At 43.7% G+C, this 22,602-nt stretch overlaps 1 long non-coding RNA gene across 1 annotated transcript; it reads left to right on the top strand.

Annotated features, from left to right (window-relative positions):
- The first annotated feature begins 2,804 nt into the window (after positions 1 to 2,804).
- LOC139176741 (uncharacterized) lies at positions 2,805 to 22,111 on the top strand. The gene is made up of 2 exons (XR_011561180.1): positions 2,805 to 21,302; positions 21,789 to 22,111. It is a non-coding gene; the product is annotated as an uncharacterized lncRNA (long non-coding RNA).
- The last annotated feature ends 491 nt before the right edge of the window (positions 22,112 to 22,602 follow it).

The raw sequence follows: 22,602 nt of genomic DNA, 5'->3' as shown, positions 1-22,602 counted from the left end.
ACTTCCAGAACACCACATCTTGTCCAGCCCACACATGCCAGACACCTGCTTATCTGGAGCCAAGGATTAGACAAATATCCATTAGGACCTGTATTGTCAAGCTGGAGGGTAACAAACGGTGTTTCCTTATGTAGTGGTTGACGTGTTCAGGAGCCCTCCAACTCTCCTCCATTTGGTGAATGTTAAATAACGTGAGGACGGAGCCAGCACAGTGCTGGCTACAAGACCAATAAATACGTCTATAGACATGGGAAAACGGCAAAACCTTCCCGGGAAAGGTTTCCTGGCCCAAGGTACCATTAGTAATGCTGCTATTTGTAATCATAATAAAAATAAAACTAATAGGAAAATCACGTTGAGACAATTCCACTGCCTACTGGATTTTTAATTTTCTTGAAGATGCCAGAGGTAATCTTGAGGCCATTATGTCTAAATGAGGCATATTATAAAAGGCTTGCAAAGTCCAAACTGCTTTTACAGCCATTAATTAGCCAGACTTCCAAATAGGCCCAGAAGATTAAGCTTGAGTATGGTCTCTGGTCTCTAGAATGGGGTCACAGTATGCAGAGAAGTCAGCTATCATTGGTTCAGTCTAAACTCTGCTGCCTTTCTCTCTCATTTAAGCTCGGTTCAGATCCTCCAGTGGAAAAGGCAATGGCACCCGACTCCAGTACTCTTGCCTGGAAAATCCCATGGACGTAGGAGCCTGGTGGGCTGCAGTCCATGGGGTCGTGAAGAGTTGGACACGACTGAGCGACTTCCCTTTCACTTTCATACATTGGAGAAGGAAATGGCAGCCCACTCCAGTGTTCTTGCCTGGAGAATCTCAGGGACGGGGGAGCCTGGTGGGCTGCCGTCTATGGGGTCGCACAGAGTCGGACACGACTGAAGCGACTTAGCAGCAGCAGCAGCAGCAGATCCTCCCGGGTGGAAAAATAGGGGCGGGGCCGACAAGGGGAGGGGCTAGTAGGGGCGGGGCCAGCACGCAGCCATCAGCGAGCAACAGTTATGGCAACAAAAACCGTTAGCTGTACCCTTAGTGTGAAGCCCTCAGCACTCGACTGTTAGCCACTACTTACCTTTGGAGAAGGAAATGGCAACCCACTCCAGTATTCTTGCCTGGAAAATCCATGGACGGAGGAACCTGGTAGGCCACAGCCCATGGGGTCGCAAAGAGTTGGACACGACTGAGCGACTTCACTTTTTCTTTTCAGATCGTCGGGAGTGTAAAAATAGGGGCGGGAGTGTAAAAATAGGGGCGGGGCCAGTAGGGGGCGGGACCAGCACGCAGCCGTTAGCGAGTGACCTTTGCTGCAACCTAAACCGTTGGCTGGACCCTTAGCGTGAAGCCCTCAATGCTCGACTGTTAGCCGTTAGTTACTCTTAGTGGTCAAGCTCCCAACGTGGCAGTGATCCTCACGGCACAGAACGTGGTGAGAGGCGGATTGGGGCTGTCTCTCCCCCAGGATTTCTGGCCTCAGACAGCAGGTGAGCTGAGGGCCCAGGAACAGACCAACAGCTGCGTTCCACAGAGTTCTAGAACCCTTGCTGCAACTGCCCACTGGCCAGGCCCAAGCTTCAAAGCAGCCGTGAACCTCTCCCTCATCCCCACTTCCACGACCTAGTGGCAGTAGAGGTCTCCGAGGTCTCCAGGGTCTCTAAGTCCGAGCCGCCGAGCCCCTATTTGGGCGTCTTGAGGAGCCTGAGGGCCTGCTGCAGGGTCTCCCGGTGATGGTGGCTGAGCAGGGTCTGGAGACCTGGCTCTGATAATATTGCCCCCTGAAACCTGCCTCCTCATCTGGAGCTGGACGCTGATGGGAAGACCTGGGCAGGGTAATCTACCCTGTGCAGGGACCCCTCCTCTTAGCGGGCACCTGGACCTCAGAGCCTTGGGACTGTACTTGCTCTTGTCAGAACAGAGTAACGTTTGTTTTGGTGGAGGTTTATAGAACATTGTTATCTGAGGTGATCTGACTACAGAACAAAGCATCTGACATCAAGAAGCTTGCAACAACTAACCACACCCCCCTCTCACCCTTTCTATAAAAGGGCTTAGATGAAAGCTTTCCCGTAGTTACTGGTTAAGGCATGAGCCCCCCGTTTTCCTTGTGTGGCCCTGCACTAAACCTTTTTCTGCTCCAAACTCTGACATTTTGGGGTCATTTGGGCTCACTGTGCTTTGCACACACGGACTTTCATTCATAACAGGTCATTTCACATCTTGGTGCTGGAGTTGCTCTGCAATCATAACTGCAGAACCTACTGGAGGACTGTAATATGGTTCAATGTGTGGGAGGCACTTAGGAGAGTTTCTGGAACATCTGGGAGCTCTGGACAGGTATGTGTGGACATTATTATCTCGCTTAGGGCATAATCCCTTTGCTGCTGCATAGTATTCCACAGTGTGTCTGTTCCCCTGTAGACGGATGTTAGATCATTTCTTGCCTTTTGGCTCTTACAAGCAACTCAGTATTGAAAATCGTGTATCCCTCCTTGTGCATGTTGCATCTATCTGCATTTTCCTCTAGGAGAGTTGCCAGGAAGAGAGATGTCTGGATCCTAGAGCACTTGCATTTTTTAGTTTTAATGAGTCCTGCCAAACAACCCTCCAAAGGTGATGAACCGAGGCGATCTAGTTCTTACCTGGTTGAATCTGCCTTTTTGGAGAAACCCAACCTCCTTCCTGCTCATTAAGCCGCATCTATTTTCAGAGCTCAGCTGACATCTCTGGCTGAGACCCTCTTCATTATTCCAGCTTTGCCTCCTCCAGCAGTCCCTTGCTGTGGTTTTTCTTCCTGACTCTTATTTAACATGGCCAAGTGCTTTTGGAATCCTGGGTAATAATGGCAGACAATGCGCAGGATGGAATGTGGAATTGGAGATGCTGAATGTAGCTTTTGTAAGGAGTCTTTGGCGTGATTTCAGCCTGAAATGGAGCACTTTGCACTCAGCCTAAATTGCCTCAATCACACCTGGCGTGCTGGGTGGATGGATATGCAGACTGGCTAAACGTTTTTCGGGAAGAGTACAGGCTGCTTTCTGTGACTTTGGAGGCGGGACACAAGGTCACCAGGCGGGCAGGGCACTGGGCTTCAAATAGCACTTTTCTTTCTGACTGGGGGTTTTAGCCAAGGAGTCCTCTAGTGTTCTCAGAGGGGGTGACTCCTCAACAGGAGAAAAGGAAATTTTGGCCATTTAGGGCCTAAACTGACCATCATAAAATCCACTTTATTTATTGTTATGTTTTGGAGGTGCTATATTTGCAAAACAAAAGCTCAAAGATTCTCTGAAAATCCAAATAAACACCAGAGTAGCTCCCTGGAGGCAGAGGTGGATTTGAAGCTGATATTTTCCCATTTCCTACAGTCTGCCCCCCACCCTTGTCATGATTATAGTATTTGATCACCTGTCAGCTAGGGCCTCTAGTTTGCTCTATTTGCTTTCTCTGCCTGAAAATTTAAAAAGGTTTTGAAATAATTACCTGCAATGAGGGTTTGCATTCAAATGCTAATGAGATGGTGAAGTGGAGGGTTGGACACTAAATGTTTACATTAAAATGGAAATACAATCATCGATTTTTCTTGTAGGGCCTCCTGTCATTCAGTCCCTCAGTCTTGTCCAACTCTTTGTGACCCCATGGACTGCAGTATGCCAGTCTTCCCTGTCCTTCACTATCTCCCAGAGTTTGCTCAAACGCATGTCCATTGAGTTGATGATGCCATCCAGCCATATCATCTTCTGCTGCCCTCTTCTCTTTTTGCCATCAATCTTTCTCAGCATCAGGGTCTTTTCCAGTGAGTCAGCTCTTTGCATTAGGTAGCCAAATGAAGTATTGGAGCTTCATCTTCATCAACAGTCCTTTCAATGAACAGTCAGGGTTAATTTCCTTTAGGATTGACTGGTTTGATCTCCTTGCAGTCCAAGGGACACTCAAGAGTCTTATCCAGCACCACAGTTCAAAAGCATCAGTTCTTTGGCACTCAGTCTTCTTTATAGTCCAACTCTCACATCCATACATGACTACTGGAAAAACCATAGCTTTGATTGTATGGACCTTTGTTGGCCAAGTGATGTCTCTACTTTTTAACATACTGTCTAGGTTTGTCATAGCTTTTCTTCCAAGGGGCAAGCGTCTTAATTTTATGGCTGCGGTCACCATCCACAGTGCTTTTGGAGTCCAAGAAAACAAAACTTGTCACTGCTTTCACTTTTCCCCCCTTCTATTTGCCATGAAGTGATAGGATCAGATGCCACGATCTTAGTTTTTTGAATACTGAGATTAAGCCAGCTTTTTCATTCTCCTCTTTCATCTTCATCCAGAGGCTCTTTAGTTCCTCTTCACCTTCTGCCATTAGAGAGGAATCATCTGCATACCTGAGATTGTTGATATTTCTCTTGGCAATCTTGATTCCAGCTTGTGAGTCATCTAGCCTGGCATTTCACATGATGTACTCTGTATGTAAGTTAATAAGCAAGGTGACAGTATACAGCCATGATGTACTCCTTTCCAAGTTTGGAACCAGTCCATTGTTCCATGTCTGGTTCTAACTGTTGCTCCTTGACCTATATACAGGTTTCTCAGGAGACAAGAAAGGTGGTCTGGTATTCCCATCTCTTAAAGAATTTTCCACAATTTGTTGTGATCCACACAGTCAAAGGCTTTAGCATAGTCTATGAAGCAGAAGTAGATGTTTGAAATTCCCTTGCTTTTTCTATGATTCAATGGATGTTGGCAATTTGATTTCTGGTTCCTCTCCCTTTTCTAAATCCAGCTTGTACATCTGAAAGTTCTGAGTTCACATACCACTAACTCCTAGCTTGAAGGATTTTGAGCATTACCCTGCTAGCGTGTGAAATGAGGGCAACTGTATGGTAGTTCGAACATTCTTTGGAATGAAAACTGACATTTTCCAGTCCTGTGGCCACTGCTGAGTTTTCCAAATTTGCTGGCATATTGAGTGGAGCACTTTAATAGCATCATCTTTTAGAATTTGAAATCACTCAGCTAGAATGCCATCAACTCAACTAACTTAGTTCATAGTAATGCTTCCTAAAGCCCACTTGACTTCACACTCCAAGATGTCTGGCTCTAAGTGAGTGACCACACCATCATGGTTACCTGGGTCATTAAGACCTTTTTTGTATAGTTCTTCTGTGTATTCTTGCCATCTCTTATTAAACTCTTCTGCTTCTGTTAGGTCCTTGTCATTTCTGTCCTTTATTGTGCCCATCTTTGCATTAATGATCCCTTGGTATCTCCAGTTTTCTTGAAGAGATCTCAGTTCAGTTCAGTTCAGTCCCTCAGTCGTGTCTGACTCTTTGCAACCCCATGGACTGCAGCATGCCAGGCCTCCCTGTCCATCACCAACTCCCAGAATTTACTCAAACTCATGTCCATTGAGTCAGTGATGCCATCCAACCATTTCATCCTCTGTTGTCCCCTTCTCCTCCTGCCCTCAATCTTTCCCAGCATCAGGGTCTTTTCAAATGAGTCAGATCTTCACATCAGGTGGCCAAAGTATTGGAGCTTCAGCTTCAGCATCAGTCCTTCCAATGAATATTCAGGACTGATTTCCTCTAGGATGGAATGGTTGGATCTTCTTTCAGTCCAAGGAAGAGTCTTCTCTTGAACACCACAGTTCAAAAGCATCAGTTCTTCAGTGCTCAGCTTTCTTTATAGTCCAACTCTCACATCCATACATGACTACTGGGAAAACCATAGCTTTAACTAGATGGACCTTTGTTGGCAAAGTAATGCCTCTGCTTTTTAATACACTGTCTAGGTTGGTCATAACTTTTCTTCCAAGGAGCAAGCATCTTTTAATTTCATGGCTGTAGTCACCATCTGCAGTGATTTTGGAACCCCCAAAATAAAGTCTGTCACTGTTTCCACTGTTTCCTCATCTATTTGCCATGAAGTGATGGGACCAGATGCCATGATCTTAGTTTTCTGAATGTTGAGTTTTAAGCCAACTTTATCACTCTCCTCTTTCAGTTTCAAGAGGCTCTTTAGTTCTTCTTCACTTTCTGCCATAAGGGTGGTATAATCTGCATATCTGAGGTGATTGATATTTCTCCTGGCAATCTTGATTCCAGCTTGTGCTTCATCCAGCCCAGCATTTTGCATGATGTACTCTGCTCTGCATGTAAGTTAAATAAGCAGGGTGACAATATACAGCCTTGACGTACTCCTTTCCCTAGTGGAACCAGTCTGTTGTTCCATGTCCAGTTCTAACTGTTGCTTCCTGACCTACATATAGATTTCTCAAGAGGCAAATCAGGTGGTCTGGTATTCCCATCTCTTGAAGAATTTTCCACAGTTTGTTGTGATCCACACAGTCAAAGGCTTTGCTGTAGTCAATAAAGTGGAAGTAGATATTTTTCTGGAGCTCTCTTACTTTTTTGATGATCCAACGGATGTTGGCAATTTAATCTCTGGTTCCTCTGCTTTTTCTAAATCCAGCTTGAACATCTGGAATTTCTTGGTTCACATACTGTTGAAGCCTGGCTTGGAGAATTTTGAGCATTACTTTACTAGTGTGTGAGATAAGTGCAATTGTGCAGAAGTTTGAGCATTCTTTGGCATTGCCTTTCTTTGGGATTGGAATGAAAACTGACCTTTTCCAGTCCTGTGGCCACTGCTGAGTTTTCCAAATTTTCTGGCATATTGAGTGCAGCACTTTCACAGCATCATCTGTTAAGATTTGAAATAGCTCAACTGGAATTCCATCACCTCCACTAGCTTTGTTCCTAGTGATGCTTCCTAAGGCCAACTTGACTTCACATTCCAGGATGTCTGGCTCCAGGTGAGTGATCATCCCATCGTGATTGTCTGCATGGTGAAGATCTTTTTGTATAGTTCTTCTCTGTATTCTTGCCACCTCTTCTTTATATCTTCTGCTTCTGTTAAGTCCATACCATTTCTGTCCTTTATCTTTCCCATTATGCATGAAATGTTCCTTTGGTATCTCTAATTTTTTGAAGAGATCTCTAGGCTTTCCCATTCTGTTGTTTTCCTCTACTTCTTTTCATTGAGCACTGACAAAGGCTTTCTTATCTCTCTTTGCTATTATTTGGAACTCTGCATTCAAATGGGTATATCTTTCCTTTTCTCCTTTGCCTTTGGCCTCTCTTCTTTTCTCAGTATTTGTAAGGCCTCCTCAGACAACCATTTGGCCTTTTTTCATTTCTTTTTCTTGGGGATGGTCTTGATCACTGCCTCCTGTACAGTGTCACAAACCTCCGTTCATAGTTCTTCAGGCACTCTATCAAGATCTAACCCCTTGAATCTTTTTGTCACTTCCACTGTATAATTGTAAGGGATTTAATTTAGGCCATACCTGAATGGTCTAGTGGTTTTCCCTACTTTCTACAATATAAGTCTGAATTTGGCAATAAATTCATGATCTGAGCCTCAGTCAGCTCCTGGTCTTGTTTTTGTTGCCTCAAAGAATATAATCAATCTGATTTCAGTATTGACCATCTGGTGATGTCCTTGTGTAGAGTCTTCTCTTGTGTTGTTGGAAGAGGGCATTTGCTATGACCAGTGCGTTCTCTTGGCAAAACTCTATTAGCCTTTGCCCTGCTTCATTTTGTACTCCAAGGCCAAATTTGCCTGTTACTCTAGGTATCTCGACTTCCTACTTTTGCATTCCAATCCCCTATAATGAAAAGGACATCTTTTTTGGGTGTTAGTTCTAGAAGGTCTTTTAGGTCTTCATAGAACTGTTCAACTTCAGCTTCTTCAGCATTACTGGCCAGGGCATAGACTTGGATTACTGTGATATTGAATGGTTTGCCTTGGAAACAAACAGAGATCATTCTGTCGTTTTTGAGGTTGCATCCAAGTACTGCATTTTGGATTCTTTTGTTGACTATGATGGCTACTTCATTTCTTCTAAGGGATTCTTGCCCAGAGTAGTATATATCATGGTCATCTGAGTTAAATTCACCCATTCTAGTCCATTTTAGTTCACCGATTCCTAAAGTGTCGATGTTCACTCTCGCCATCTCCTGTTTGACCACTTTCAATTTGCCTTGGTTCATGGACCTAACATTCCAGGTTCCTATGCAATATTGCACTTTACGGCATCGGACTTCACTTCCATCATCAGTCATATCCACAACTGGGTATGTTTTTGCTTTGGCTCTGACTCTTCATTCTTTCTGAAGTTATTTCTCCACTGACCTCCAGTAGCATATTGGACACCTACTGGGCAGTGTATCTTTCAGTGTCCTATCTTTTTGCCTTTTCATACTGTTCATGGGGTTCTCAAGGCAAGAATACTGAAGTGGTTTGCCATTCCCTTCTCCAGTGGACCACATTTGTCAGAACTCTCCACCATGACCTGTCCATCTTGGGTGGCCCTACATGGCATGGCTCATAGTTTCATCGAGTTAGACAAGGTTGTGGCCCATGTGACCAGATTGGTTAGTTTTCTGTGATTGTGGGTTTCAGTTTGTCTGCCCTCTGATGGAGAAGGGTAAGCGGCTTATGGAAGCTTTCTGATGAGAGAGACTGACTGAGGGGGAAATTGGGTCTTGTTCTAATGGGTGGGGCCATGCTCAGTAAATCTTTCACCCAATTTTCTGTTGATGGGTGGGGCTGTGTTCCCTCCCTGTTATTTACCTGGGGCCAAACTATGGTGGGAGGCTTCCCTGGGGCTCAGACGGTAAAGCGTCTGCCTACAGTGCAGGAGACCCGGGTTCGATCCCTGGGTTGGGAAGATCCCATGGAGAAGGAAATGGCAACCCACTCAGTATTCTTGCCTGGAAAATCCCATGGACTGAGAAGTGTGGTAGGCTACAGTCCATGGGGTCGCAAAGAGTCAGACATGACTGAGCAACTTCACTTCAAACTATGGTGGAAGTAATGAAGATAATGCCAACCTTCTTCAAATGTTCCCACAATGCACTGCTACACTCAGTGCCCCCAACTCTGCAGCAGGCCACCACCAACCCACGCCTATGCCAGAGACTCCTGGACACTCACAGGCAAGTCTGGGTCAGTCTCTTGTGGGGTCATTGCTCCTTTCTCCTGGGTCCTGGTGTGCATAAGGTTCTGTTTGATCCCTCCAAGAATCTATTTCCCAGTCCTGTGAAATAGACTTGTTTTTGCAGCTCTATGGTGGGGTTAATGGCGACCTCCTCCAAGAGGGCTTATGCCATACCCAAGTCTGATGCACCCAGAGCCCCTGCCCCTGCGGCAGTCCACTGCTGACCCATACCTCCACAGGAGACACTCAAACACAGTTCTGTCTTGGTCTCTGTGGGGGTCTCTGGGTCCTGGTGTGCATAAGGTTTGTTTGAGCCCTCTGAGCGTCTCTGGCAGGTATGGGGTTTGATTCTAAAGGTGATTCCGCCCCTCCTACCATCTTTCTGGGGCTTCTCCTTTGCCCTTGGATGTGGGGTATTGCCAAAGTTGCTCCAGCACCACGCAGCTGCTGCTCCAGCACCACGCAGCCACCACTCCAGCAGAGGCTAAAGCCTTTCTTCCATCCACGCGGGGCGGCTTGTTTAGAGAAGAGATGTCTAGTCTTTCCTGTTATATTGTTTCCTCTATTTCTTTGCATTGTTCACTTACAAAGGCTTTCTTGTCTCTCCTTGCTCTTCTCTGGAACTCTCCATCCATTCGGGTATATCTTTCCCTTTCTCCCTTTCTTTTTGCCTCTCTTCTTTTTTCAGCTATTTGAAAAGCCTCGGCAGACAATCACTTTGCCTTCTTGCATTTCTGTTTCTTTGGGGTGGTTTTGGTCACCACCTCCTAAACAGTGTTACAAACTTCTTTCCATAGTTCTTCAGACACTTTGTCTACCAGATCTATTCCCCTGAATCTGTTTATCACCTCCACTCTGTAATCATAATGGATTTGATTTAGGTCATACCTGAATGGTCTAGTGGTGGTTTTCCCTACTTTCTTCAATTTAAGCCTGAATTTTCCAGTAAGGAGCTCATGATGTTAGCCATGGTCAGCTCCAGGTCTTGTTTTTGCTGACTGTATGGAGCTTCTTCATCTTTAGCTGCAAAGAATATAATCAATCTGATTTTGGTATTGACCATCTATCTGGTGATGTCCATGTGTAGAGTCATCTTGTGTTGTTGAAAGAGGGTGTTTGCTATGACCAGTGTATCCTCATGGCAAAATTCTGTTAGCCTTTGCCCTGCTTCATTTTGTACTCCAAGGTCAAACTTGCCTGTTACTCCAGGTTATCTCTTGACTTCCTACTTTTGCATTTCAATCCCCTGTGATGAAAAGGGCATCTATTTTTTGTATTAGTTCTAGAAGGTCTTGTAGGTCTTCATAGAACCATCACCTTCAGTTTCTTTGGCATTAATGGTTGGGGCATAGACTTGGATTACTGTGGTGTTGAATGGTTTGCCTTGAAAATGAACTGAGATCTTTCTGTTGTTTTTGAAATTGCACCCAGATACTGCATTTCAGTGGCTTCCTTAGTGACTCAGACTATAAAGAATCTGCCTGCAGTGCAGGAAACCCAGGTTCAATCCTGGGTTGGGAAGATCCCCAGGAGAAAGGAATGGCTCCCCACTGCAGTATTCTTGCCTGGAGAATTCATGAACAGAGGAGTCTGGTGGGCTACAGTCCATCACGTTGTAAAGAGTTGGACATGAATGAGTGACTAACACTCACTTTCACTGCATTTTGGGCTCTTTTGTTGACTATGAGGACCTCCTATTTGCTTTTAAAATACATTTCACAGGACTTAAAACAAAACAAAACAAAATCACCACCTTTAAACAATATTGGCTGAAGCAGCAACTTACGGTGAGCTATAGCCCAAACCAAGTATAGAGATAATTGTTTTCAATAATGCATCAGTACACCATTGTCTTTTTTATAATAAAAGAGGATAATTTATTTCTTAGCTAGACATGGGATTATCATCATTTAGGTACTTTTTGTAATGATGGTGATTCTTCAGCAAAATGATACTTTCTCTTCAGAGGACAAATAAAAAATAAGCTGATCTTTCAAATGAATAAAGTTGAAGTTCTGTTTTTTTCATTCATTTAACAATTTCTAGATGGTTTGAGAAAATGTGGGTTAAACCCTAATGTTTTGGAGTCTGAGAGAAGTGGATTGGAATCCAAGATCTGCCATTTACCAGCTGTACAGCTTAGGGGCTCTCTAAGCCTCTGTTTCCACATCTGAAAAATACTGCCCAGGCTGAAAGCAGGGCTATTGTTGTTTAATGACTAAATTGTGTCTGACTCTTTGTGACCTCATGGACTATAGCCCACCAGCCTCCTCTGTCCATGGAATTTCCCAGGCAATAAAACTGGAGTGGGTTGCCATTTCCTTCTTTGGGGGATCTTCCCAACCCAGGGATCAAACCCACATCTCCTGCATTGGCAGGCGGATTCTTTACTGCTGAGCCACCAGAGAAGCCCCAAAGGAAGAGCTGGGTTATCAGAAAATGTAAAAATAAAAAAGAAAACTCCTTTACATAATAATTCAAAGCATCTTCCTATTATGGGGATACTGATATAAACAATAAGATTAACTCCTATTTATTGAGTGTTTGTTATGTGCAGGCAACATTTAAGAGATTTATTTGCATTAACAACGTAATTCTCCTAATAGCTCTATTCAGTTCAGTTCAGTTCAGTACAGTCGCTCAGTCGTGTCTGGCTCTTTGCGACCCTATGCATCACAGCACGCCAGGCCTCCCTGTCCATCACCAACTCCCAGAGTTCACTCAAACTCATGTCCATCGAGTCGGTGATGCCATCCTGCCATCTCATCCTCTGTCGTCCCCTTCTCCTCCTAACCCCAATCCCGCCCAGCATCAGGGTCTTTTCCAGTGAGTCAGCTCTTCGCATGAGGTGGCCAAAGTACTGGAGTTTCAGCTTCAGCATCAGTCCTTCCAAAGAACACCCAGGACTGATCTCCTTTAGGATGGACTGGTTGGATCTCCTTGCAGTCCAAGGGACTCTCAAGAGTCTTCTCCAACACCACAGTTCAAAAGCATCAATTCTTTGGTGCTCAGCTTTCTTCACACTCCAACTCTCACATCCATACGTGACCACTGGAAAAACCATAGCCTTGACTAGACAGACCTTTGTTGGCAAAGTAATATCTCTGTTTTTTAATATGCTATCTAGGTTGGTCATAACTTTCCTTCCTAGGAGTAAGTATCTTTTAATTTCATGGCTGCAGTCACCATCTGTAGTGATTTTGGAGCCCCCCAAAATAAAGTCTGACACTGTTTCCACTGTTTCCCCATCTATTTGCCATGAAGTGATGGGACCAGATGCCATGATCTTAGTTTTCTGAATATTGAGCTTTATTAGGTGGGCCTTATTATTAATTAGGTACTAACATTAAGCCAGTTTTAAAGATATTGGTTAATTTATTCAATGAAATGAATATTTGTTGAATGTGTGCATTTCTCAATAAAATAGGATCTGTTGATTCATTCATTAAAATTTTTATTGAGTATCTGCTATACCAGGCAGTGTGATAAATTCTCTGGCTATGTTGGTAAGCAAATTAGAGTCCACATAGGGGAGACAGATCATAGTTAAATAATCTCAAAAATGGGTAAATTGTTGCAAAGTAAACAGAATGTGGAGAAAGTAACTTGCTTCCCTGGGAGGATCTAACAAAGAAGTTTGCATCAGAGTTGGGGAGGTGACTTGGGCTGAGCTCTAAAGGATGTGCTGGAATTAAATCAAGTGAGGGAGAGAGCATAGGGTTGGTGTGTCCCAGGTGGAAGGAGCAGCCCTAGCAGAGGTCCTGTGGTGGAAGGAACTTGACTTGTGAGAAGCTTCTCACCCCAGTCTTAACTCATTTCCATTTATATTCCTCTGATCCTGGAAAGTCATAAGGATCAGGTCATTCCCCTGCCTCCTGCACTTGGCTAAGTTTTTAATTGATAGCTGACGTGCTTTGTGGGGAAGAGGAAAAGTATGCTGCAGCAGGTGGGGTCATGACCATGGCCCTCACTGTAGTTAGGAAACTTTTCTCTGGGGGCCTCGTCAGTCTTTCCATATCCCTAGAAGCTGGGAGATGAGACCCAAGTCAAAGTAGAGAAGAAATAACCATTTAAGATAAAACTGAAACATCAGTATGGCAACCCATTGACCACCAGAGACAGGGAATTCTTTGAGGGAATTGTTGTCTCAACCTTTGCAGAACAGTTGCAGGACATGGTGTTCCATGTAACTGTCTTGACAGATGTCCTGGGATCTTATCACACCATATCAGGCTTGGGCAGGAGCACCTCACAATTGCTATTCCTCCCATGGTTGGTGAGTGTGTGTACCCATGCTAATGAATGAAGGTCTGCCAAGTGTTTTAAACCTCCTGAAACAAAATGGAATAGAAATGTGAGATTTTGTAATTGTGATTGTTATTGATACTCTGCTTCTCAGCAGAGCCAGAGCATATTCGTGTTAAATGCCCTGTGTGCTGCCAACAAGACCAGAGCAGGTGTTAGAATATTGCCAGCCACAAAGGCTTTTCTCAGCCTTGTGTGTGTTTGTGTGTGTGTATGTGTGGTATACATAAGGGTGAACATTCAGCAAAGAGACAAGTGAGAATTATCTGATTTGTAAAAGAGCCCAGAGATTGCCTCTGGAGCCTGATTAATTGAGTAGTCTTTTCTCACTGAGGAATAAACATGAGATTATTTTATTTTCCTCAGTAACTGCTAGGAAGCCAGTCTCTTTTACACCTCCCACCCATATCCCACCTTCTTGCTACCTGATAAGTTAGATTCCATAACTCTTCAATCTCCTTGGGATATTAAAATAGCATAGTCACTAGGCCATTTTTCAATTGACATATTTCATTTAAATTTCCCCCTTTTGTTTCCTAGCATTGACTGGACTTAGGGGATAGCTCACTCCCCTGCTCCCTACACTTTCCTCCTCCTTTTTATGCTGTGTTGAGGTGGGAAGGAGAGAGGAAGAGAGTATTGTTTTGTTTTAATAGATTAAGAAAAATTTTATTGGAATGTAATTGCTTTACAATGATGTGTTAATTTCTGATGTACAACATCGTGTACATATATTCCCTCCCTCTTGAGCCTCCCTGCTACCACCCTCCTCCATCCACCAGTCTAGGTCATCATAGAGCACCAAACTGAGCTCCCCGTTATGCTACACAGAAGCTTCCCACTAGCTATCTGTTTTACACATGGTAGGAGAAGGCAATGGCACCCCACTCCGGTACTCTTTCCTGGAAAATCCCATGGATGGAGGAGCCTGGTGGGCTGCAGTCCACCAGGGGTCGCAGAGTCGGACACGACTGAGCGACTTCACTTTCACTTTTCACTTTCACGCATTGGAGAAGGAAATGGCAGCCCACTCGAGCGTTCTTGCCTGGAGAATCCCAGGGACAGTGGAGCCTGGTGGGCTGCCGTCTATGGGGTAGCACAGGGTCGGACACGACTGAAGCGACTTAGCAGCAGCAGCAGCATATATATATGTCAGTACTTCTCTCTCAATTTGCCCTCCCCCCTCCTTACCCCCACTATGTCCACAAGTCTATTGTCTGTGTCCACGCCTCTATTCCTATCTTGCAAATAGGTTCATCAATACCATTTTTCTAGATTCAACACATACGTATTAATATACAATACTTGTTTTTCTCTTTCTGACTTACTTCACTTTGTATGACAAGCTCTAGGTTCATCCACATCACTTCAGCTGACTCAGTTTTGTTCCTTTTTATGGCTGAGTAATATTCCATTGTTTAATAGATTTTTATTTTTTAAGAGCAATTTTAGGTTCATAGCAAAGTTAAGTGGAGAGTACAGAGTTTCCTATACTCACTGTCCCCGCAGATATACAGCCTCCCTCACTATCAATATCCTCCACCAGAGTAGGACATTTGTGACAATCAATGAACCCACATTGACCCATCATAATCACCCAAACTCCATTGTTTACATTCAGGTTCACTCTGTATTATATATTCCATGGATTCAGAGGAATGTGTAATGGCATGTATCCACCACTGTAGTATCATACAGAATAGTTTCAGTGCCCTAAAAATCCTCTGTGCTCCACCTTTTCATCCCTCCTCATCCCAGACCCTGGCAACCATTGATTTTTTTACCATCTCCTTATTTTTGCCTTTTCTAGAATATCATATAATTGGAATCATAAGGTATTTAGTCTTTTAAAACTAACTTCTTTCACTTGGTAAGATGCATTAAGGAGCAACCTTAGTTCCTCCATGTCTTCTCTATGTGGGTACACCATAGTTTATTCACCTATTTATCAATTGAAACACAACATGGTTGATTCTAGGTCTGGCAATTATGAATAAAGCTGCTACAAACTGCTGCAAACATCTGCAAGCAGGTTTCTGTGTGGACATAAGCGTTTAATTCATTTTGCAAAGTATCAAGGAGCATGTTTCCTGGACCACATGGTAAGAGTATGTTTAATTTTATAAGAAGCTGCCCAATCATCTTCCAAAGTGGCTATCTCATTTTAATTGCCCACCAGCAGTGTGACAGAGATCCTGTTGCTCCACATCCCTTCAGAATTTTGTTTTGTTGGTGTTTTGTACTCTTGCCATTCTAATAGGTGTGCATGGACTTCCCTGATGATTCAATGGTAAAGAAGCCTCCTGCCAACGCAGGAGACATGGGTTCAATCCTTGTGCCAGGAAGATCCCCTGGAGAAGGAAATGGCAATATACTCCAGTATTCTTGCCTAGAAATCCTATGGACAGAGAAGCCTAGTGGGCTACAGTCCATTGGGTCACAAAGCAGTCGAACATGTCTCAGTGACTAAACAATGACCACAATGATAGGTGTGTATAGGTACCTCATTGTCAGCCTATTTCTTTTTGACATGTCCTTGGTGGCCTAATCCTCTCAGTTCACTCTGATCGCTGTATCCACATGGGGGAAGTGCCACACTGGGGGATTGGGACTGTCCTCTTTCTGCTGGTCATTTCCACTGGTCTAGCTTGCTGTCCAAGGACTCTGTGCAGGGGGTGGAAGCCCTAACAGACCTTTCTGGTAATGAATTCCATCTTTATGCAGTGTTTTTGCTTTTGTTCCTCCTGAGGTTCAAGAGCTTCAAAATCCAGACTTAGGTTAGTTTTTTTTTTTACTGAAGATTTGTATATCACGCAGGGAGTGTAAAAATCAGACCCCCATGCCACAGCGCATATATGCTTGAGGTTCCAATTTCTTACCAGAGACTTTTTTCCCCAGTAGGGGCCCCAGCTTGCAACCCTTTGGTCCACCTGACTTTTTCTTAACTGCAAACATTTCTGAGTGTGCTGCTGACAGCTTTTTACCACAGTGCTTACCTCTCTCTGCCTGAGAGCTCATCTTGCTGAGTTCTGATAAAACCTGAAGTGCAGAGAAACTGACACCCTCAGAGCAACCTTCAACCATTGGGGAAGGCATGGAATTTGATGGATTAATGTCCCATCCCCATCCTCTGTGGGGTGATTCTGAGGTGTGTTCACCACACTCTCAGAGGCTCCCCAGCTGGACTGGGGAGTTTCCACTTTCCCTGTGTTAACTTGCTTATTATGCAACATTTATAGGTTTTTTTTTCTCTCACTTGCCTGTTGGGGTACAGCCAGACTCTGGATGTATTTGGAAAGGTATATTGCTGATGAATAAGATGTGGGATGTGATGATATGAGAGGAGTTGAGGATGACTCCAAGGTTTTTGGCTTTATCAGTTAAATGGATGGAGTTGCCATTTCCTGAGATGGGAGGGACTGTGGGAGGAACAGTTTGGGAGGGGGAATTGGAAGTTTGATATCAAACAGGTTAGGTCCAACATATTTATAAGCATCCAAATGAAGATGCCGAGTAGGCACTTCCTCACAGGACTGTGGGACTCAGGTGGGGAGGCCATGTAGCTCACAGAATAGGGAGGGAAACTGGCACATGGATAGGCCAATTGTTCCAGAGTCAAGAGAGTGCAGTGGGCTGTGGAAGCACACAGGAGGGGCCCAGACTTGTGTTGGGAAATGCTATTGGAGTCAGTGATTTTTAAGCTGTGACCTGAAGATCAAGGAGGACAAACCAAGTGGAAACAGAGGGAGAACATTGTTTAGGCAAACAGAACAGTTCACACCAGGGCCTGAGGGCAGGGAGAGTATGTTACCATTTTGGAACTAAAAGTAGGTCAAAATGTGTCTGACTCTTTGTGACCCCATGAACTGTAGTCTGCCAGGCTCCTCTGTACATGGGATTTCCCAGGCAAGAATACTGCAGTGGGTTGCCATTTCCTCCTCCAGGGGATCTTCCTGACCCAGGGATTGAACCCATGTCTCTTGTGTTTCTTGCATTGCAGTGGATTCCTTACTGCTTGAGCCATTGGCGAAGCAAAAGTAGGTCAGTGTCACTCATAGTAGACAGTGGTTGTGGGGAGGATAGAAAAGAAGTATGGAGCCATCAGGTCATGCAGTGCCCTGGAGGCCACCTGAAGGAGTTTGGATGATTTCATGAGTGCACAAGGGTGTCACTGAAAAATTTTAAGCAGGGTGCTGATGTGTCCAGATTTAACAGATGCTTCTCCTCTGGAGAGACCTTCCCCTAGGAGCAATTTGAGCCAAGTCCTGTGAGCTCATCTCCCTTGGGTCACTTCGAGCCTGCCTTTTTGTCCATCCCCATCAACTCCATTTCCATTCTCATTAGGCATGTCACATCTAAGTAGGTCAGGTCAGGCAGAGAAGGTCCCTAGGGACTTTTCTTCCTATGTCCAGGCCTAGATTCAGGGTGGTGTAATGTGCATAGACAGGCTGGCTTCTTGTACTCAGCTGAGGGCACCAAGGGCAAAGCAGCCTGGGATGCATCCCAGGGCAGCCTAAACAGAGTAGGTTTCTCTTTCTGGTGAACCATAAGTTTTTTTCCCCAAAAAGCTTCAGGCTTTGGCAGGTTAAGATGGTTAAAATCTGATGCTCCAGTTTGGTGCTAATGGTGATTTTTACCCTAGGCAGCTTTCTCTATCACCAGATCATGCTAAATATTGCAGCATGTGTACATTTAAAATACATGTATATGTCATTTGGGAGAAGATCCTTAGACAATTTTGCTGTGGCTTTTGCAAGTAGAATACATCTGGATATGGCAGATTGAGAGAGCAATTGACTCAGCCTCTGAAGACCTGCTTTATACTTGATCATCTGTAATTGACTGTATGTGTCCTGGGTCCCGTCAGTTGTCATATCTAAAGTTTAGTGTCACACCTTTTAAATTAATGGGTTAAAGTTGACAACTTAAGTGAAATGTACACATTTCTCAAAGAATATGACATACCAAAATTAACAGAAGAAGAAATAGAAAATCTAAAAAGCCCTGTGTCTGTTTAAGGAATTGAATTCATAATTTAAAACCTCTGCTTGACTTCTCTCCACCACAACTATAGGCCTATTTTATCAAATATTTAAGGATAAAATCATGCCAAGATTACACAAACCCTTTCAGAAAATAATTGTTTCCAACTCATATCATTAGGCCAGCATAACTCTCACAAGAAAAGCTGATATAAAAAATAAAATAATAGACCAATATCTTTAACATAGACACAAAATCTCTTAAGATATTATGCATGTGTGTGCTCAGCGGTGTCCGACTCTTTCTGACCCTATGAAAACTGTAGCCTGCCAGGCTCTTTCCTCTGTCCGTGAAATTTTCCAAGCAAGAATACTAGAGTGAGTTACCATTTTCTCCTCCAGGTGTCTTCCCAACCCAGGGATCAAATCCAAGTCTCCTGCATTGCAGGCAGATTCTTTATCATTGAGCCACCAGGGAAGCCCTAACAAGATATTATTAAGCAGAATTCAGCAATACATGAAAAGGTAGAGTTGAGGTCAGAACAATGAACACATTGCATCCCACTATCCCATACAAAGCCTGACAGATATCACAAATTGATCACTCTTTTTTTCTGGCTGAATCATTCTCAGCCTCTCTCTCTCCAGGCAGCCATTATCAATCAGTTAAAGTTGGCATGTGAGAAGAAATCTATTTGACATCATTGAACAAAATGGATCTTAACAATAAAAAGTTGAGATGCTATAATTCTATCTTCCTATTAAAATTTTGAGATCATTTTACAGGCAAGCATTTCCTGCAATGTGGGGTCATTTACTCCAGACCAGACATGGGAGAGCAGGAGTTCCTTATTGTGAGCAATTCACACAAAAGGAAGAAGCCATAAAATACTAAATTTCTATAAAGACTGTAACCTTGTTTGTCCTCATTTACTGCTGTAGCATCAGCCCCTAAGAACAAAGTCTGGTACATAGTATCATCCAGGACTGTTGAATGAATGAATGAGTAAATTCTTAGGGAAGCAGAAAAACAGCTCTATCTTTGTAGAGTTGTTACAGTTACTGCAATTTAATCAAGGATAACTAGCCACAAATGATGAAGCCAGGGACTGGGGTCCAAGCCACAGGCTGCAGTGCAAGGGTTGGGCATCTAGGTTTTGATAATTCTTATATTAATAACCTCACCCTCATCTTTCCTCTGAGTTGCAGACAGCTGCCTGTCTTGATATTTTCACCTGGCCACCTTGTGAAGACTTGTTAAGCTCACAGTCTACTATATGTCTCCCTGACCCCCTGCCCCCAAACCTGGTCCTTCTCCAGTGTTTCTGATCTTAGTGAACCTCATAACCATCCATCTGGCTTACAGGACACAAATGGAGAAGACAGCCTGAAAACCTCTGCCCTCTTGACATCTCATTTCCTAATAATCTCACAAATATATGCACTCTTCTCTGTCTTTCTCACCGCCACTCTGGTCTGAGCTTCCATCACCTCTCACCTGAAAGGTGGTAACACTCAGCTGATCCATCTCCTTACATTCTTCACATTATGCCATTCTCCACACTGTGGCTTGAATGACCTGTTCAAAATGCAAAGTATATTATTGACTCCTTCCTTAAAACTAGGTGACTTCTCATTGCCTGTAAGAGCAAAACCAAATGCTCTAGACTGGTCTACAAAACCCTGGTTATCCTGACCTTGTCATCCTCCTAGCATGCTTCATACACCACGCACCCTTTACCTTCTGTATGTTGATCTCACTGATCTTTTAGTTCCCCTGACACAGCAGGTTCCTTCCCACTTCTCTGCCTACAACTCTTTTCTCCTTCTCCTTATTTATTGATTCCTACACACCCCTCAGGGTTTTTGACACTTCCATGGGAAAAACTTCCCTAACCTTCCCCCTCTATCCCTTCCCCGACAATGCACAAGATGACAAATAATTATCCAGCCCCCAGATCAATAGTGCTGAGCTTAAGAAGTTCCTTCCTAAGTTTAAGATTTGGGGATTTATTGTTATTGCAGTTTAACAAGTCTTTTCCTCACTTACACAATGAATGATTGAAATCTATGACTCATTTTACTTCTCCCCTCTCGCAGGATCTCTGTATTTTCCTTAAAGGTAGGACCTTAGAGAAGGTAGTAAAGGAATTATAAATGAATTGAATAAATGAAGTAACTACAAGTAACTCCATGAGGAGCCAGTGCATTTTCTATGTGGAAATAAAGAAGTAGAGGAAACTACAAAGTTCACGTGCAGAGTTATATAACTGCTAAGAGTAGAGGTTGCCGTAGTTGGTCATGGTCCACTAGTCAAATCAGGCCCTTTACCTGTTTGTGTAAATAAAGTTTTATTGGAACAAACCCATGCCCACTTGCTTATGTATCATCCATGGCTGTTTTGGTACTACAAGGACAGACGTAAGTAGTTGCAACAGAGACAGGATGGCTTACAAAGCCCAAAACATTTACTATCTGACATTTTACAGGACAAGTTTGCTGATTCCTTTTAAGAGCATTGGTTTGAGTTCCAGCTCCAAGCTACTAGCTGTGTGACCTTGAGAAAGTCATATTACCTCTCTGAGTTTTAATTTTCTCAGCAACCAAATGGAAAGAGTAACACAACTTTCCTCATATGGTTGTTTAAGGATTTAATGAGGTCAAATGCTTTGCACATTGCCTGGCACATAGAATATGATTAATAAATCATAGCTATTATTAACAAGTTAGTACTATAAATCATGAATAACAATAATAAAATAAACCATCTTTTGTGTCTTGGGCAGAAGTAGATATTTTCCTGGGGCCTGACAGTAAGTTTTCTTCCTTTGTCACACTGGATGCTCTGGCAGTCCATAAGGAAACATGTTTATCTTGAAAGCACCTGGCAGAGACAGCATGGATGGGGCTGAGCTGGTAGAAAGACCCCATTTCTCAAACACAGCTTTCTACATGGAATTATTCAAAAGGAAACCTTATCAAGCAAGCCTTCCATCTTGGTGTCATCCATCTTCTAAAGGTAATTCAATAGCCCTTGGTAGCTGATGATTTATGGGATGGATGGCCACGGGGAGGTTGCTCTTTGTATTACAGCCTGTTTTTATCAATGGCCAGCAACCCACTGGCTGGAGCTGGGAGCAACAGGCTCTTTGTTTAATCCTGTTAACCCAGGCATTGTCTGCAGCCAGCTCCAGGCCAACAGAGTGCCGCTGGCCACGTGGGCAGATGAAGAACTTGGATCATTCTGAGTTAAGAGTGCGGGTTAGTAAAGCAGAACTGTTATGTCCTACAAAAGTAAATCTCTGTCTACTACACAAAGCTGCTTTAAGTATCTGTCAAACCACGTTCAATACCTCGGTCAGGATGATCCTCTGGAGAAGGGAATGTCAACCTACTGCAGTATTTTTGCCTGGGAAGTCCCGTGGACAGAGAAGACTGTCAGGCTACAGTCCATGGGGTTGCAAAGAGTTGGACATGATTGAGCGACTAACACTTTCACTTTCAGATCTCATCTGGTCGATGCTGTGGTCCTGGGAGAGAGACATTGCCATCCTTACTTCACAGATGAGATGCTGAAGCTGGGAGGTGGTTCCTGATCTTGTACCTAGATTAAGAAGGCCAAGGCAAGCACTCCTATCTTAATGAGATGCATGTGTCCCTGGGGCTGTCTCTGACAAACTGCTCTTGGCTCTTTTCTCTTTGCTACCTTATTCTGAACATGCCACTATAATGTTCATATGGGTAGGACCTTGTTTTCTCATTTATAATCACATTCCCAGAACCAGGCCTAACATGTAGTAGGTGTTTATTAAATTATGTTTTAAAGAATGAATGGTGCCCAGGCATTTGCATATGTTATTTCCTTTTCCTGAAACACTTTTCCCATCCTCTTATGTAGCTAGTCCCTGCTTGTCTTAAAGGTCACAATTCAGATGTCATCTTGTGTCAGTTGATGTCCAAATCAGGAAATAGAAGTCATAGGAATTAATTTGACTGAGAGAATTTAATAGGGAGTTAGTTAAGCACTTACTGGAAGATGGAAAAATGAAAAGAGAACGTTGAGGTCACAGAGATAGTAACTGCAGCGGATTAGTCATTCACTGCTGTGTGACGAATTACTCCATAATTCAGTAGCTTAAAACAGCCTGGTGATCCAGTGGTGAAGAATCTGCCTGCCAGTGCAGGGGACATGGGTTTGACCCCTTGTCTGGGAAGATTCCAGATGCCACAGGGAAACTAAGCCCATGTACTGCAGTTACTGAAGCCTGCTCACTCTAGAGCTCATGCTCTGCAACAAGAGAAGCCGCTGCAATGAGAAC

The sequence above is a fragment of the Bos indicus genome, chromosome 17 (genome assembly GCF_029378745.1).
Source record: "Bos indicus isolate NIAB-ARS_2022 breed Sahiwal x Tharparkar chromosome 17, NIAB-ARS_B.indTharparkar_mat_pri_1.0, whole genome shotgun sequence".
Lineage (NCBI taxonomy): Eukaryota > Metazoa > Chordata > Mammalia > Artiodactyla > Bovidae > Bos > Bos indicus.
Note: the sequence above shows the minus strand (reverse complement) of the source record. Positions and strands in the feature narration are given on the sequence as shown.